This window comes from Dioscorea cayenensis, chromosome 10 (assembly GCF_009730915.1).
Source record: "Dioscorea cayenensis subsp. rotundata cultivar TDr96_F1 chromosome 10, TDr96_F1_v2_PseudoChromosome.rev07_lg8_w22 25.fasta, whole genome shotgun sequence".
Classification (NCBI taxonomy): Eukaryota; Viridiplantae; Streptophyta; class Magnoliopsida; order Dioscoreales; family Dioscoreaceae; genus Dioscorea; species Dioscorea cayenensis.
This window is the reverse complement of record NC_052480.1, coordinates 13,516,824-13,534,422: the sequence shown is the minus strand read 5'-3', so window position 1 is coordinate 13,534,422 and position 17,599 is coordinate 13,516,824. Positions and strand designations below refer to the sequence as shown.

Genomic DNA, 17,599 nt, shown 5'->3' with positions numbered 1-17,599 from the left:
GTAGCGGGCTATTTTCTCAATTCCAAGTAAGTTTACAAAATATTTTTGTTAATTTTCATTTTCTAGTTTGGCAAATTTTTACTTGCATTGCATTGGATTTTATAATTTTATAGGTTTGAATATAGTGATTCTTTCAATGCATACATGGAAGCGAAAATGGAATTGTACTAGACAATAGAGAAAATATATCCAGATCTTGAAACAAGAATCAAAATTGATCAACAATTAGAAAAGTTTAAGAAAGTAGAGGGACTATTGGGCATGTGCATGGCTATTTTAACAAGAAGAAAGAAGCAACATGTAATATTTTTTTAATTTTTTAGATGAATTGTGAAACTTTTTTTTTTTCTAGTTTAAGCTCTACAAAAACAAAATCTAATTACATATCTTATATATTCTAGTTTTATGGTGGGAAAGTTATAGGGAAAAATGCAAAGTGCTTCAAAATCTTGCCATTTGGGTTCTAAGTCTTACATGTAGTGCAATAGGATGAGAAAGAAATTAGGGTACATCTGGTTTGAGCATGTGCATTCCAAAAAGAAAACCCATTCTGAGCAACAAAGATTAAATGCTCTTGTTTTTGTCAAGTACATCATTCAACTTGAATTAAGACAAGAAATAAGGGAGAAAAAAAAGTGAGACATATGATCCAATTTGTTTAAGTGATATGGAGTTGGATGATGAGAGGATCACTGAAGTAGAGGATGCTTGTTTACCCCAAGATAATTCTTGGATGGATATTAATGAATGTTTTGAAGATGATGGATGGCTTGGATCGAATAGCAAAAGAAAATAAGGTAAACAACTCAATCTATAAATGTATAAGCATTCATTATTTAAAATATTGAATTATAATATTTTATATAATGTATAATGTATTTTATATAGTTCCAAGAAACTTAAAAATTGATTAGAAAAGAAAAGGAAAAGTTCTTGTAGATGAAAAGGAGGCAGAAGATGATGAAGAAGCTAATACAGAGGAGGAGGAGGAGCAAGATGTTATGGTTGAAGATGATGATGAAGTTGACGATGAAGGGTTACAAATTTAAATGAGTGTTGGCGTGTAATCATGGATATGAAACTTATAATTTGATAGCTTGAGCAACTGAGTTTGAGGGTTTGAGTTTTATTTAGTTTTTAAATATTAACTTGGTTGGTAGACAAGTGTTTTGAACTAGGTTGCCTTTAGCCTTATGTTTAATGCATGACTTAGAATTTCTTTTTTTTATAATCATATTATATATATATATATATATTTTGAAATGTTGAACTAAATCTTATGATTCGATCCAATTTATATTTGCAAATTTAGAATTTTGATTCACGATTCGAAACTTGATTTGACTACCTTAATTGCTCTACAATACCAATAACCATTTAAGTAACTTTTATAAGGACAAATAATTTCTTGTCCTCGAGTGATCCTTTGAAATGCCATATCTAGAACCCCAATAACTCCATAAACATATATCAGACTAGCTCTCAAAAGAGTCTTCCAAGCTTAATTTATGATATTCATAACTTTTAATTGTTTAAATTAAAAAAAATGTTCTTCTATCATTACAAATACTTATGGGAAATAATAATATACAAATCATAATTCACAAGAAATTCCAAAAAAAATTCAATAAAGCTAGACTTCAAAGGAAATGGTTCTTAATTTGTCTTTTTGTCCATGTGGCTCCATTCACTTCTTAAAATTAAAATAGTTTCATTAAGTTAAAATAATAGCATCATGTGAAGGGCAAGCACATATATATATATATATATATATATAAGAAAAGGGCATTAGTAAATTCTAAAGGATTAGGTATTGTCAAGGTATGGGTAAATTTTTTTCTGGGACACTTAACTTTGAATAATTATCGAATCAGACACCCATCTTTAAAATGTATCAAGATGGTCACCCTTCTATGTTTTCTTTCTCACCGGGAAGTCACCCGGTGATTCTCAGCCCCCAACATTCTATGTGTGTCAGATAAACAATGTCAGCACACCATTGCCAACTCATCTTGCATAGTTGGCTTGACTACATCAGTAAGGGATGCTGACTCAACAAAAAACTGGCTAGTCAGCATCAACTTTCCTCTTTTCTTCAAACAGGGTTCGTTCCTTGGAGAAAATAGTACAACATCCATCTTTTATTGTTGCCATTTTCATCAAGACGCTATGACATTGAACAGCTGGTTGGGAGGAGAAAGCATTGTTTGTGTGGGTGCTTCGAATCATGATAGTCCAGTTGCATAAGATGTCCATCAGCTAGGAGATACAACAAGAAATGGAGGAGGCGCCATAATACTATAAGTGCTTATCCTTATTATGCATGCTTGCTTAGTTTCCCACATTCCATTGCATTGCACTTTTGATGAGGATGCCATGATTTGTGTCTGCTTTAAGCATGTAGTAATAATGAAGTTGTTCTATCTATTGTAGTGGTCCCCAGTAGGCCAGAGTTAGAAAAGGACAGTAGTATTGGTGCATGTGACAATATTAGTCGGTCATGTTAATTAAAAAAGATGACAGCTTAGGCAAGGTTGTATTTTTTTTTAGGAGCTTGCACAGTATGTATAAAATTATCATGTTGAGAAAAAAAATGCAATCTTCGGCTGTTTTGTGATTTTTTTTTTAATGGAGATTGTGTTGTATGTGTTTAGGGAACTAAGTTTTAGTTATTTGCTAATCATGTGAAAGTATTAAGAACAACTTAGTTAAATTGCCTTGTTCTATATATATATATATATTAATGTAGGGGCAACATTAGCATGAATGTCAAGAAGAAATAAATGCATAGTCATTCAAGTTTGTGATTTTTTTTATAGAACTTGTCCAGGATGTGTTTTAGGGACATTGGATAATTGAGTGATAATGTTAAGAAAAAAAAAATGCAAACTTAGTCTGTTTTGTGATTTTTTTTTAATGGAGATTGTGTAGTATGTGTTTTAGGGAATTGAGTTTTAGTTATTTGCTAATCATGTAAAGGTATTAAGAGAAACTTACTTATATTGCCTTGTTCTATGTATTTTATTTTTATATACAAGGGTAACATTAGCATGAATGTTAAGAAAAAATTAATGCGTAGTCATTCAGGTTTGTGATTTTCTTATGGGACTTGTCTAGTATGCGTTTTAGGGACATTGGATAATTGAGTTTTAGTTATGCTAAACAAAGGTTATGTAAAACTCTTGTCTTGTTATAATAGTAAGGTTCTCTAATTTTTAACAGATGGGAAGTAACAATTTGATCATGATTAACTTGTTCAACATAGATCCTTGTCCGTTAATTAGGTGGTTCTTTTTTCCCTGAATTTGATGGTTCAAAGAACTGCTTTATGTTTACAAGTTAGTAAATTCTAGGCTGCCCAATTAGTGAGGCTTTTTTAGTTGTATTAGAGGCAGAAAACTATCTTCATTTTTTTAATTAAGGATGCATTCTTCATGCTGCCTTAAGATTTTCCCTTTTTCTTTATTTACCTGGTTTAGAATAGTAGTGTTTGGGTTTTGTCTCTATGGTGATTTCTATATGGAGTCCCTAAAATCTTTCACTTTTTCTTTCTTTATGTGTGTGTGTATTATTTGTTGAAGGTTTTAACTTTGCATGAATTTTTTTTGTACTGTATACATACAAATGTATGTATGTATTAATTATAGTTATTTGATGAAGGTTGTAAATTTTCATGTTTTTTTACTATTGGTAGAGTAAATTAGGATGTAGAAACATTTAGCTTTCAACTATGATGAAATAAGATATTAAGTTGCTACCTGAGTATCCTTGGTGCATCAGGAATATTAACATGCATGCAAAACGGCCATTGTTCAATAAATTATTTTATTATCAGAATAATTCTTCAAAAGAACTGGTTTTTAGGTGAATAGGACCAGGTTGAATTCCATTCTGAATTTATTTTCCATAATAAAGTAGTGCTCTTTATTAACATAAGATTTTTGTATACCACTTTAGTGATTGTATGGTAATGTCTATGATTGTTTCTTCTGTGTTGTTTTTCTTTGTCTTGGCATTATAAACAAGTTTCTATATATATATATATATAATATGTAAGGGTAACACAACATTTACATTAATGTTGCTACCAAAAAAAAAAATGCAAACTTTTAGGCAATGCAATTGCAACTCATGGTGTCTGATTTTATATTTAGCATTGCTATTTGGGTTAAATATATATTTTCCTTGCATTAATTGTGTCTTGTATTTTTTTTTTTTGCCCCTTGTGAATGTTTACTTGTTACAATGAAACCAATTTGTTTTTTTTCTTGAACAACCCAAATTGATCACATGATGATGGCAATGAAATTTAGTTCCTTTTGCATTGAGTTCATTGTTACTTAATATTTCATCAATAGTCTTGCAAAAAAGACAAAACAATAACTAGAAATGCGATTTCCATTTTCAATACTAACAACTGAATTGCTTACAATAAGGATGGATTACATGATTGGACCACATTGTTCATTAGATATGTAGATTACTATTCTGAAGATCACATTTCAAAACATGAATTGCTATCAATAGCTAAGGAGTTTAAATTAGATATTGAACAATGCACAATATGGTGGTTAGATGCTGTAAATGGAAATAAGGGCATAAAGAGGATACAAACTGACCTAGATACAATGTTTATGGCAAGGTCAGTAGGTTCCAGCAAGGAAGTATATGTCTATGTTAAACTTAAGAGTGGTATTGGATCTAATGAAGGAATTAGTAGAATGGACCACATTTAGTTAGAAGCATAACAAGTAGAAACAGTAGTAGAAGAAGAAGAACTAGACTTGGAAGATATATTAATTGGGTGTATTGGAAAAGGGAAAAAGGAAGAAGATGATAGTGATTTAAATGATTTAGATTATAATTTCAGTGATGAGTTAGATGGGGAAACTTTGGATAACAGTGAATTACATAGGGTTGTGGTTGTGTTAGATCAAGAACCTCTAAATGTGATGTCTGATATTCAGTTTGACTCAGACTATGCACATTCAGATGAGTTGAATTCATGCTCATCAACAGATGATGATGATTTGGAGTCTAGAAGGCCTAGATATGTAGAATTTAATGAGGAATGTGACATGAAGAATCCTATGTTCAAGATTGGGATGAAATTTAGGAGTTTCAAACAATTTAAAGATGCAGTTAAGAATTATGTTATTAAGAATAGGTATGTCATGAAATTTAAACCAAATTCCATGAAAAGATATAAAGCACTTTGCAAGAGAGGATGCCTTTTTTATTTGTGGGCCTCACCAATGGTGAAGGACGGAGATAGTGCAGATTAAATAAGGTAGATTTGAACATGAATGTTCAAAGGATCACATGAACAGGCATGCCAATGCAGACTAGATTGTAATAAATTATTTAGAACAGTTCAGAGCTAATCCTAGTCTAAAAATATTTAGTATCATTCAAGCTGTAAAGACTAATCAAGAAGTGGACATAAGTAGATTGAAGGCATATAGGTCAAAGTGATTGCTTTGAAGTAATAATATCTAGTATTATGTGAATCTATTGGTTTCAATATGAATTTTTTTCCTGATGTGTTTCCTATTATTTTTTTTCCTCTATGATAAATAGGCTTATAGATGAGGATGAATCAGAACAAATGGCAAAGTTGTATGATTACAAATTGGAATTGATCAAGACTCATCCTGGGTCTACTATTAAATTCAGATGAGAACAAGGTATTTTCCAAGGCATGTATGCCTGCTTATCTCCCTTGAGAGAGGGTTTTTTAGCAGGGTGCAGGAAAATTCTTTATGTAGATGGATGCTTTTTGAAGGCTTTATATGGAGGAAAACTACTTGCAGTAGTGGCAATAGATGCAAATGATTGCATCCATCTTGTTGCTTGGGCCAGAGTTGACAAGGAAAACAAAGCCAATTAGAAATGGTTTTTGGAGATGTTAGCAAAAGACTTGAGGATCACAGATTGCTACAACTGGGCTTTTATGAGTGACAGGCAAATAGTATTTTGTTTTTTTTTTCTTTGCTTGTTTAATGTAGTTAGCTCATATCATTTATGTATTATGATCCAATCAACATTACATTTTTTTTTCATTGCAATGACTCTATCAATATGATGATTCAATAAATTAACTAGTGTATACTGCCCAGTTAGCTGCATTAGGATCAATATGATCATTACATTTTTTCTATGGCACATTGCTAAATTGCTGAATTTGTTTTTGTTGACTTACTATTCCAATGATCATTACAATTTTAAACGTGGCAGTCTAGACTTCCAACTTGTTGAATTTTTTATTGGAGAATGTATGATTGGAGAATGTATGATTACATTGTTATTATTGTTGGATGCTTATTGGTGTGTTGCATTTTTTAATTGTTCACTAACTTAAACATATTGCCTTCCATTTCCTTTTTTTTCCCGACTTGTGGTGGGTGTCATGTGTGTGAATTATATATCAATTTTAGGGTTTATTGCTTGGAGTGGAGGAATTATTTCCTGGTAGTGAACACAAGTTCTGTGTTAGGCACATCCATAATAATTTTAAAAACACATATAGAGGAAAAGCACTGAAAAATCAATTATGGAATTGTACCAAAGTAACTTCTATATTCCTGCCTATGAGCAAGCTATGGAGATGTTGAAGGGGATATTAGTAGGTGCACATGATTATATGAAAAAATAGACCCCACCATTGGTGTAAGGCACATTTCCAAACAAGATATAAATGTGACATACAACTCAATAATCTGTGTGAATGCTTCAACAAAAAGATTCTCGAGGCTAGGGTTAAGGGAATTGAAACAATGAATGAGATGATTAGAACCAATTTGATGGTTAGGATTAAAAAAGGGATGGGATGAAGAAATGCAAAATCAATCATTGCCCTAGGATACTTGAAAAATTAGAGAAATGCAAACAACTTAGCTGGCAGTACAACAGAATTTGGTCTGGGGATAGCCAATATCAAGTTTTAGGGCCTGATGGTCAATTTATTGTTGATAAGAATATGGGCAGTTGCACATGTAGGAAGTGGCAGTTAACAGGGGTACCATGTAGCCATGCTATTTCAGTCATCTACTACAATAAGGAAAAATTTGAAGATTTTATAGATGTTTGCTATAAGGTCAGCACATTCTTTTAGATATATGAACACACATTAAATCCCACTCAAGATAGGAAATGCTGGCCAATAAGTGATCAAGGTCCAATGATCCCACCAATTGAAGTGAACAAGAGAAGAGGTAGGAAAACACTGCTGAGGAAAATAGAAATAGGTGAGGAAAATAGGGGCTTCAGAAATAGAAAAGTGACCAAGAAAGTGGTTGGCTTTAAATGTGTTTAAAGTTATAGGACACAACAAAAGACATCATAAGAGGAGCCAGGTAAATGGGCATTGTCTTTAATTATAAATTATTTTTTTTATATGCATCATGAAACATAAATTTTTTTTTCTGTTGTTATTATTATTTTTTTGTATAACGGGAGATAATAATCAGGAAAATGTTGAGACAACAAATAAGAATCCAATGGATGAAATTGACTCTGAAGTCTTATAGGAACATTTTGCCATGGTCAATAGAATTTTAAATTTAAAAACTTGCAAAAATACATCCACATCAGTAGATTTATTTGAGCCTGTTATCCTCTAATTCATTTGATTTAATAGGTGGATAAGTTAAGTGGGACCAGCTAGGAAGATAGAAACATATTACATACTCAAGCTCATCAACAACCATTATCACAGTTTAGGATCACTTTACATTTAAAAATTTTCCATTTTAGCTTAACTCAATAAAAAATACAGTTGAATTAAATTTTCATTTAAATTGTCTTCACTCATCAATTTAAATTATAATCTACCTCAACATAGTTCCTTTTAATTCATTTGTTTGAACAGGTGGATATCTTAAGTAGAGGTAATCAAGAAAAGAGAAACTTACTGCAAAAAGAAGCTCATCAAGAACCACTCTCATAAGTCAAAGTCACTTTAATTTATATAAATTGTGATGTATGTTAGGATCACTTTAGATTTTATAACATGCATACTCTCATAGTTATATAATTTTATTCAGGTTATCAATACGACTATTGAAACCCCTACCCAGACTACTAGGAGGGAAATTTTGATTTTGAGTGGGGGCAAAAGCAAAGAGGTAAATGCTCACCAATCTACACAACCTGTTAGTCATATCAGCAAACTTAAAGAAGGAGATGTTGGCAAGAAGAAAAGGGTATGGCTCCCTCCAGGAACTTCCATAGGTGGAGGAGGTCTACATGGAAAGATCTAAAAAAGGAATCTAGTTTGGGATAAGCTTTTGTGGTCAACATTATAATGCAATTGTTATGTTTTGTTTATGAACACCAGTTGAGCAGTGAATGAAAAATGCGATTGCAAATGTTTTGTTTGTGAGCACCAACTAATGTAACACTTCCCAGATGAGCTTTGAATGAAAAATGCAATTACAAATGGTTTGTTTATGAACACCAACAAATGTAAAAATTTCCAATTTGGTTGAGAAATTTTTTTTTCCAAACTATATGTGTGTTGATACAGATAATTGTGAGATGTAAGGAAACTTTTTTTTCCCATTAATCCTTTTGTATGCTGAGTACAAATTATGGTGTTATATGTGGTGAAGTATACAAATCTATTTCTGAACCTTTGTTATAAATTCTATTTTCTATTTCATTCTGCAGAAATTCAAATGTGTAAATAAAGATATGACTGTACAAATCCTTGTTAGACTGCAGACTTCTTTTGTTTTTAAATTTTTGTTTGGATTATTGTTTAGACATTACTAGTTCATTAATATTGATGCTAAGAATGGTTAAACTGCTAACAAAGTGTTTAATTATAATGATTAATGGTGAGATTAACATCCTAATAGTTGGTTAATTATCAAGATTACTTCCTATAGGTCTAAAATCCTAACTTTCTTGTGAGATTAGTAATCAACCATGTCTGAAATTTACTAATTAATCATTAGTGTGTCATTAATTCTATTCGTTTTTAAAATTCGAACATGGCCGGATAGGGGAAAGTTTCAACATTTTCGTAAATAGATTTATTTGCTCAGCAAATTGACTACCATTCTGGGAAAAGAATAGAAATAATTCAATTGATAAATTAAATAAAATTTCTATTACAATCAACCCAAAATTAACAAATGAAAAATAAAAATAAAACCTCCACTCATAACTCCAATAATATAATAAACTTTGTTTTCTTCTTTTGTGGCTAGGTCAGGCAATCAAGATGGTCTTCTTGCATTACCAAATCAGTTTTCTTGCATGATCTCTTCAAGCTCTGAGAGGACTAAAAAGAAAACATTATTACACCATCTTCAGAAGGCCTCTTCAATTCATCCCATGCTCTCCATTACCCCTTGATTTCGAACCAGGATGAAGAAAATGGGAAAGTTGATGTCGACGTGGCCAATTTCTAGTTGAGTCAACATCCCTTGCTGATGTGGTCAAGCCAACTATGCAAGATGAGTTGGCAATGGGTACTGACATCGTTTATCCGGTGGCCGCATAAGATATTGGGGGCTGAGAATCATCGAGTGACTTCCCGGTGAAAAAGAAAACATAGAATTGTGACCATCTTGATACATTTTAAAGATGGATGACCGATTCGATAATTATTCAAAGTTAAGTGTCCCAGAAAAAAAAAATTACCCATCAAGGTACAGTCATTGACAAATATAGTCATCTTTGAAAAACATACTTTTCCAACTGAAGTTGTGCTTTGCTCTCCGACTCTTGTTAACTTGCAAATATGGAACCTAATGACGCAAACTAGTTGCGTATCCACTTTATAGATGGTTTGAATGCCATTTCTTATCCATTTTTGGATTTTTTTTTCCCTTTTAGAGCCTTTTATTTTATCTTATTAACATATTTATTTTATTTATTTGGTTTTTTTAGATGGTTTGCAACACTACAAGAAAGTTGGGCTATAACGACTAAATTTAGTAGCAAATTTATAAATTTGTCAATGTAAATTTCTATAGCGACGAATTTTCTAATTCATCATATTTGTAATGGTTGTTTTTTATATTAGCCGCTATAGATATGTTTTTAACGGCAAATTTTGAATTAGCTACTATAGACACAAGTTTATTTATTATTTCTTTAAGGAATAGTGTTTATTGCAACAAATCCATGTATTGGCAGCTACATATCTTAAACTTAAAAAATTATATATTATGGTTGAAAATGATCTCCACTATTTTTTATCATTTATTTAAATGAAAATTACTAATGGAAAAAATTTATTATCGCAAATTTTATGGATAATATTCTATTTTGGAAACTTTGTGATGCCGTCCATGTATGCAGTGGCGGAACCAGCAGAAAAATAAAGGGCATAAAAAATTATAAAGAAAATTTTGAAGTTTTTTTAATTCAAAAAAAATATAATTAGATTAGTTGAACAACATATTTATTGTTGTTTGGAAGTTCCAATTGTTACAAAAAAAAAATACATTTATACATTTTTTTATGCTATACAAAATAAAAAACTAAGGGGCTAAACAATAATTTTTTATCAATATTTTCTAAAATTTATATATATATATATCTTATATCCTAACTAATAAAAATCACTAGTTTAACCAATAAATGTTTGCAAGTTTTTCTAATTTTTATTCTATATAAACTAATTAGTAATAAATGAAGGGTCAAACAATAATTTTTTTGAAAAAAAATCTTTTATACTATATAAACCAAATTTATAAAGTATCTAAATAATAAATATTATTTTTGTTCCAAACATTATTTTTTTTAAAACTATTGGTATTAATTTGTAAAAAATTAATATTTTTAGAAAAATGAAAATAAAAATCCAATGAATTATTAATATATATATTATATATATATAAAGAGAGTTCACGTATGACCATTATGCTATAAAATATGCTTTAAATCACAACAACCTAATAAAGCTGTCTACCAATTTTTAGTGAAACCAGTTAGCTTATCTAAACTTCTTAATTGAGTAACCACATGACATGATCATGTTTTGCATCGGTGTGCTGTAAGTTTGAGGACAAACAGAGTGCTAATGTGGGCCCTAGTAACCGGCGAGGGCTAGATGATAAAGTGGCTTATTGGAGGACTTTTCTTAAATTTTCTTGATGTTGGATCAATTCTCTTTTTGTTAATAAAAAATATATATATTGGGGATGCACGAAATGTGATGATTGATTACAAATGCAAACTAACCCAAAATTAGAGTTAGGAATATGTAAAGTAAGAGAGAGAAATATAGTAAAATTACATTTATGCCCTTTTATATAAATAAATTGACATCTTACAAAATAATAGTTTATATTTAAAAGTAAGTAACTAATATGATTATTATTAAATATTTGTAATATATTTAATTATTTATTTTAATTTATTGTTTTAAATATTTCATCTAATTAATATAACTTAAGAAAATTTTGTTATATTAATTAATAAATAACTTGTTTTATTTTTATTTAATATTTTTAATATGTTATTTATTTCTTCTAATTGTAATTAAATATTTCAACCAATTAATATAATTTAACAATTGCTTGTTCATTTTGATATTGTCTTAAGACAAGTGTTTGGCTCATACATCATTGCCATCATAGAGATTAACCAAAATTACACTTGAACACTATTCTCTCTGATGAAGATCAGCTACAACAAGCAACTAAATTTATCAATAGACCTTATAAGCAATACAAGAAATATATCAATTTTACAATAAAATACAAAAAAATTACAGCAAAAATTGAAAATTTATCAAATTGCTGGAGAATACTATAAGCAAAAATAAGCATAGAAATACCTTGAAATGCTAAGTGTTTCACCCCGCACAAACTAGTTCTTGATCCTTCTCAAGAAGCCAAAAAATCACCAAGACAACATAAATGGCCCCATCTTTTGCAAGATAAACAGCACCAAACAAAGGGTTCACCGCTATTCCAGTCATCCCTGGGAGCCTTGCAGTATTGAAAATTGCAATCTTTTCCTTCCTTGCCATTGCTTCAACAAATATTTCCACTAAAAAAACACAACCATGCTGATAATCTTAGCTCTCAAATTAGATTTGAGAACATAATGAGGCCTTCGATCCACCTGAACAAATTAAAACATTTATAATAAGAAACATCTAGCATATCTCATCAATGCTACTTAAATCATACAAATGCCTACAATGCAAAAGTTTTGTTTGCATAACCCTAATAATCCAAATGCCAATATAATGATATAATTAAATCATCACAATATCAAACAAAACCTGAAAAATGCGTCAAGATTGAAGGAAAATATAAGAAAAGGATTAAATTCTTCTTTATATCATCTTGTATGAATGACGAATCAAGTATGTAGTAATAAAGTTCAAAATTTTCTACATTTTTTCCTTCGTTTTCTCTGAAACCAATGAAACAAGAGGAATGTTGGAAATATAGTACCACATCGGTTGTGTAATAAAATTGTAATGGGTTTATATAGGTATGGAGGTTGAGCCACTAAGTCTTGAGACTTTTTGGTGTAAGACCCCTAAGCCCATATAAGACCCACTACTACCAAAACTATAAAATCTAACAAGGAACTCAGCAAAAAATTCTAAGAAAAAATTCCAATACAAATCAGAGAATTAGAATTTCATCACAATGGAGAGCATCTGTAAAAGAAACATATCAGATTAAGTTGTGAGAGGATAAGTGAAGGAGCAAACCCTAATTAGATCTTCATTCTTTCCAATCAATGGTTGTCTCATCGACCTCATTGACCTCATTGACCATCGCTGACTAGATTTCTGTGACCTCAGCATCGAAATCAGCCCTGTAGGGACCTCAATGGCCGTCTTCATTCTTTCCAGTCCCCGCCATCTGCACATCAATCTCTCTGAGTATATGGCGCACAACGGAGAGGTCCCCACACTTGGCCGCGATGTGGAGCTCGGTGTCATTATGCCTCCCCATCACCTACTTCACATACTTCTTTTTCCCAGACTGGCATCCATTTCTAGGAGTTTGACAGCACTAAGGCCGGTACTGTCATCCGAGAAGGAGTAGGCGATGGAGATGGCAATGATGATGTCGCCGACGTACCCGACGTTCTCAGAGATGGCGTCATCAACCCCATCTCCTAGGGAACTAAACTTTATAATAAAGGGTAAAATGGTATTTTTCTTTTAACTACGGAGAAACAAACCTCCCAATTTTCTCAAAGTGAAAAACACCCAAAATTGAGTAATTCCAATTTTATGAAAATGTACTATTTATTATTTGTTATAGAAGTAAGATGCCTGGGTGCATATGATTCCCACTCTCAAGACATTAGTCAAGATCCAAACGCCCCTTAGAACTTTTAGAAGGTCCTAGAAAAACCATTACCTGTGATCTCTTACCCCACTCCCATCCTCAACTGTTAAATCCTTCATATACCTCATCACCACCGTCCATTCCTTAGCCAATCGTATCCTATCAAACCAATGGCTTTTCTTATCCTATCAAAATGCCTAGCCCTTAAACAGAATTGAAACAGGGGTATTTGCTTCATTGCAAGTGGAAGTTTTCATTGGGCTTAGAGCAAATCAAACCCGGTATACAATTTTGCTCAAAAATTTCCACTCTTTGGAAACCGCTGGCCATGCTCATCTCCAAATCCTTTTATCCAAGAAAAAGGATGTGAAGATTGAGAAAGAGAGGGAGAGTGAGAGATCCGTGGTGAAGAGATTTAGGGTTTTCGATTGTTGGTGAGTTGAATCCTTTTTTTTTATTTCAATCTCAACATTGTATATTTTTAGACTTTTTAATCATAGCATGAAGTTTTTTCTAGATCTATTTTGAAGTATTTTTTTGGCTTTTCTTTATTGCAATTTTGGAAATATTAGATGTTTGTTGGGAATAGGTTTTTGGGATTATGATTTAGGGTTGTGGTTCTGAATCCATTGAATCGTGATGAAGAAAAGGGTGGATGGGTAGCATACGATTGAGAATAATTAAGAATATATCTTGCTATGTTTTGCACTTGTTTATTTTTTTGTTCTTTTGATGATGATGTTCTCTTTCTTTCTTTTTTTTTTTTGTTGGTTGGATTTGAGAGTGTAGTTGTTTGAGTTCTCATTTGGTAGATGAGACTGTTTTATGGGTGCAAATTAGAGTATCTATCAGATTTAATATATGGAGATGTTCAAGCCTCCAATTTGTGTTTTAATGTCTTTTTACATCCAGCCTTGTGTTATTATACATGAAAAGTATTATTGGTTGTTGGTTTGGTTACAACAAGAGACTAATAGGAAATGCCATCCTGCTACAATGTCTAAAAATAAATTGAGTAATGCATGATTAATTACTGATATTTTTAATTATCAACAACCTTATGCAAATCTTTTCTCATTTTCATTCTTAAGACAGAGGACTCGTACGAGGAGCTCCATTTCTCCTACAATTCAGAGACAACATAATGTAAGGGAAACCCACCATTCTTCTTCCTCTTCACCACCTTTGAATTCTCTGGCCTCCGTGTAACCACCTTACCACCGTGACTTTTTGCCAAACGCTCTTTATACTGTACTGAATCCTGTGCTACAGTGCTTGACATCACATGCCCATCCTCTTCCAAAATATGTATGAGCTATCCGTTAATTCTTAGATTCTCAAAATGTCAAAATGCAAATTCTGACTTATTGAACCTACACATTATGCTTGACAGATCCTCTCCTTGCAGCACCACTGATCAACCTGCACTATTTGTTTTTTTTTAATTAATTGAAAATTTTTTCTCCATAATTTTTGCATTACATGAATGATCTGTAGTAAGAGAAATTAATATGTATTTTTAATTAACCTTGCAAGGTAGAGAACAGAAATGGAATGGTTCTTGTAGGATTCTATCACAAGTCAAGCAGATATTTCCAAATCCTTTGAATGGCCTGGAGTGTGGTCTTGGCTTCAGGAACGCCACTTTTGCACTTTTCCATTTTTTTTAGTTTTAATTATTTTATGCAAATCCTTAGCAGTAATCTCTATGGGGAAATGATTCTATGACTGGACTGATACCATGACCTTTGATAATCACTATATAGCTTCTACACTTCATGAGAAACAACTTTGCTATTCATCATAAAGATCAAAGAAGTCTATATAAGCCAGGAAAATTCATAGAAAATGGAAAACACAGCAGAAATTCAAAATAAAAAATTTCATATAAACTAACAATACAAAAGACTATATAAACTAACTGAAAGTTCAATGCTCAAAATAAAACAGATTAGGTGACTAAGCTAGGCAAGTACAGCAACTCGGTGCATCAAACCGCTTATCAACATTGCCTCGTACTAAAGCGCACCTCTTTGATTGATCAAATCTAGACCACCCAATCACAACTCCGATGCTAGCCTTTCTCTATCACTACCCCGATGCTAGCCTTTCCCTTTCTGCCTTGAACTTATGCTAATCACCTTGATGGATTAGATCACGGCCTTCCATTTCTTCCCACTCACTCTTCAACAGAAATACCGAATTTTCAAATACCTGAAAAGACCAGCTTACCCTTAATCAAGAAGTATTTACATCAAGACAGCCAACTACTTCAATGGCTTAGTTCTTCACTTCATTCTTTCTGAATTCTGCAGAGCTTCAATCAATTCTAACAAAATCCCCTCTTGATTGAAGCTGACAAACACCCATCTCTCCTCTAAACTAATTATGCTTCTGAATACTCAAACATTTGGTGAAAATATCAGCAACCTGATTATTAGTACTACAGTAATTTACTTGAACCTTCTTCTTTGCTACAAGCTCTCAAATATGATGGAATTTGACATCCATATGTTTAGTCCTGCCATGGAGTGTAGGATTTTTAGCAATTTCAATGCAGGATTTATTGTCACACTAAATCTGCATTGCTGCTTCACAATTGACTTCATAATCAATCAAAATTTTCTCCATCCACATGCTTTAACAACATGTTACACTCAAGGATACATACTCAGCTTCAGTAGAAGATTGAGCAACAATCTCTTGCTTTTTTCGAGGCCCAACAAACAACTCATGATCCCAAATTAAGCACAAACCCAGTAGTACTCTTTATATCTTGAATTCCAAAGTCATAGGTTCCAGTAACATACCTCAATACATGTTTGGCAGCTCCAAAGTGATATTTGGTAGGATGAGCCATATATTTGGACAGTAAATTTATAGCATACACCAAATCTGGCCTTGTATGAGTCAAATACATAAGCTTACCCACCAAGCTTTTATAAATGGTTGCATTAACTGTTTCTGCATCTTCATTTAGTTGCAACTTTGTACTTTGACTCATTGGAATAGCTGCATACCTACAACTCTGCATATTAAACTGCTTCAATAATTCTTTAGCATACCTTTTTTGAGATACATGCACACTATGTGCATTACAATTTATCTCTAGCCCCAGAAAATATCTCATCAACCCCAAGTCTGTCATCTCAAACTCCCTCTTCATAGCTTCTTTGAATTTATTCACAACTTCCACTGATGAGCCCAAACAAATGAGATCATCTACATACACACATACCAACAACACTTCAGTCTTATTTCTCAATTTCTTATATAATGTATGTTCTGTCATACTCCTATAGAATCCCTTAGAATTAATGCAACCATCTAGCCTAGCATACCATGCCCTTGGAGCTTGTTTCAGTCCATACAAAGCTTTAATTAATCTGTAAACTTGATTCTCCTTTCCTTGCACTTCAAACCCCCTTGGCTATGAAACATATATCTCTTCTTCAAGTGTGCATTCAAGAATGCAGATTTCACATCCAATTGATAGATTGGCCAATTTCTCTGAGCCCCCAGGGCTAGTATCATTCTCACTGTGTCCATTCTTGCTACTGGAGCATAAACTTCATCATAATCAATTCCAAATTCTTGAGAGTACCCTTTTGCTACAAGCCTGGCCTTATGCTTTTCAATTTCACCATTTGGCTTCAAATTAGTTTTATACACCCACTTAACTATAATCTCTTTCTTCCCTTCAGTTAATTCACACAATTTCCAAGTTCCATTTTTCTAAATTGAATTATTCTCTCAGCCATAACCTCTATCCAATGTTCAGATTTCACAGCCTCTTCTAAAGTGCCAGGATCAATGATATTAAGTGTATAAGAACAACTTTCATACAATTCCTTTAAAGTTCTAACCTTTAGTGTAGGAGATTCATCAACATCTGGAATCAGATACATGATCAATTGACCTCTGAGATGTTTCATTGTCACTTGGATCAATTGACCTCTGAGATGTTTCACTGCCACTTGCTGATTTTGAATTATTTATTTCAGTGGTACTGGAATTGCCTGTAATTGTCACAATTCTTTTCTCATTTAGAGTAATGATATCAAAAATTGGATCTCCCTCATTTGTCCACTGCCAAAATTCAAATTCTATAAACTTTACCTCTCTGCTAACTAACACTCTCCCAGAATTTGGAATATAAATTCTATATGCTTTAGCATCTATACAGTAACCAATGAAGACACCCTTGACTACTCTATCATCCAATTTTTATAAATTTTGAGCAGCCACATGTACAAAAGCTAAACAACCAAGTACTTTTAAATGTGATATCTTTGGTTTGACTCCAAGCCATGCTTAAT

The 17,599-nt window shown here is 32.2% G+C and overlaps 1 long non-coding RNA gene across 1 annotated transcript; it reads left to right on the top strand.

Moving 5' to 3' along the window:
- The first annotated feature begins 13,429 nt into the window (after positions 1-13,429).
- LOC120270149 lies at positions 13,430-14,672 on the top strand. Its single transcript, XR_005539579.1, has 2 exons — positions 13,430-13,714; positions 14,372-14,672. It is a non-coding gene; the product is annotated as an uncharacterized LOC120270149 (long non-coding RNA).
- Positions 14,673-17,599: the final 2,927 nt, after the last annotated feature.